This window comes from Polypterus senegalus, chromosome 7 (assembly GCF_016835505.1).
Source record: "Polypterus senegalus isolate Bchr_013 chromosome 7, ASM1683550v1, whole genome shotgun sequence".
Classification (NCBI taxonomy): domain Eukaryota; kingdom Metazoa; phylum Chordata; class Cladistia; order Polypteriformes; family Polypteridae; genus Polypterus; species Polypterus senegalus.
The window spans coordinates 44,029,717-44,031,992 of NC_053160.1; positions in this window are offsets into that span (position 1 = coordinate 44,029,717).

Here is a 2,276-nt window from a genome sequence, read left to right on the forward strand (position 1 = left end):
TATATTTAAAGTTATATGTACAGCAAAATTCTCATTATAGTAGTTATTCAAACTGTGTCATATAGAGTCTTTTACCGCACACACCACCTGAATATCACATTAAAAATATTGTATATATTATTACGGGTCAGTATGACTCTCATCTGGCACAATGGAGCCAAGAGAAGGAGGAGGAGGGAGATATCTTTGGAGAAAATGACTTTGTAATCCTTCAAACTGCTAAGAAGATTCAATGCAGGCAGATGTGCAAAACGAAAACCAAACCCTGAGCTAGGTCTATCCCTTCATTATGTGACTGCAGTTTGATACCAGCTAGAGGTTAAGGCAGTTTCATTTTATAAAGAAGTTACAACTAATCCAACCTCTGTACATTGCCAGTGACAAAATATTTTGTTGCAGACAGTAAATGAAATACAGCAGATACTAAATTTTTTATCATATTTTATTCTTGTTACAATGTATCAATATCTTATGAATCTCATGAGTAAGTGTTAAGAGGGCATGGATACTTCTCTTAATTTGATTCGTCAGATTCCTGTTCATGACAGTACATGTACTGTATATGCCAGTATATACTAATATTTTACTTTAAATTAAGAGGTGGATGGTCAGGTTGTCACTGCACTACATTTCTGAAACACTAGGTTAAAATATTTGACTGGTCGGTTTACGTAGATTTTTTACACTCTTCATGTTCACCAGTCACATTATTAGCATGTCATACAGGGGTAAGTATTTGAATATGTAGATAGGGCACGTATATGCCAAAATAAGCTCAAAGTTTGTGTTTACTGATTTTACTTCCATGTAAATGGAGGTTTGGTGATGGGGTCAAAAATTCACTATCAAGCTAAGTTCAGATTCTGTTTCTACAAGGTTCAAAACGTCAAGAAAAATTGCTTTTTGCATGGTGTCTGAATGTATATCTGTCTGTGTGTTTGTGGAAAATCAAAAATGAGTTTCATTAATTTACATTACTATTCTCATTGCAAAATTATTTTTTATTGTACAGAGTTCTTTGATGATTTAATCCTAGCAAAGGTACAAAACGTTAGAACGAGCAGTTTCTGAGATATTTGAACTGAAGCCTGAGACTTGTACAACGATAACTTAGGAAAAAAGTACCTGTTTTCTTCAAAGTTTTATTGTACTTGTCTTGTTATTTCATTGGGTGGGCTGGTGAACCTTTTGCCCACCTGTTCCCACGTCCCCGATGTCAAACGTTTTTTGTTTTTGCTTTTTTTTTTTCTCACGTCCTAAAGATGTATATGTTGTGTTAATAGAATGATAAAGTTAGCTCAAATCAATGTGAGTGTGCAGGCCAGTTATGGTCCCAACTTTGTGTCTAATGCTGCTGGACAAACATCTGTTTTACTGTGTCTTATAAGGGGGATCGGAAAATGGCTGGATTGATGACTACTGGTACAAGTTAAAAATGTACAGAAGCATGCAGCCTCATCGTTTATTATTTATTAATGGGGCAATGATGAATAAATGAATGAATGAAATACCCCCTAAGTTTTAAACATGCAGACATTAGACTGTCCCTCTTTACAATCCAGTACAAGGATTCAAAACCGAATAAATTACCAATAAAAGTAACTTTATTGTTATAAGTAACGATTTTCCTCGCCAGCTCGCTTTTTTAAATTTTTTTTTTTTGTTTTTTAACCTCTCTCGATCGTTAACCGAAACAAGTGTGATGAACATGAAGTCGACCGTTCAAGCGCGCCTCTCCCTTCTCATCATACACGGCGATCATCTTAACTGAAACCCCTCAGGGCGGACTTCGAAAGTGCTATTCCAAGTGTCAGTATTTGTCAGTAAAGAAACTAAGGGTGTGAGATATTATCTATGAAACGGCGAATGCATTTTCTCCGACCCTAGAAGTCACCGTAGTTACATTCACCATTTGGCCAGCCCTACAGCTCAGCGGATTTTAACAACTGATCATAAAAATGTACACAAGGATGGCAAAAACCCAGACATTACGATTATAAAAGAGTCATGTATTTGTACGGTGGGTGTAAGGAATTTCAGCGATTGTTCACTTGCAATTAAGCACAGTTACACATTGGTAATGAATGAGGAGTTGAGTTCACCGGCAATTCCGTTAAGGAAACATATGAAGAATTAGCCTTACAGTGATCGGAAAGTAAATATGATATGGCAGCCGGCCACCTATAATACAGGAGGTGTTCGCGCGTGTCAGGAACGGGTGGCAGGTGGTTGATTTTACACAGGCGGCTACGTGAACACTTGGGGCCCATCGTTTG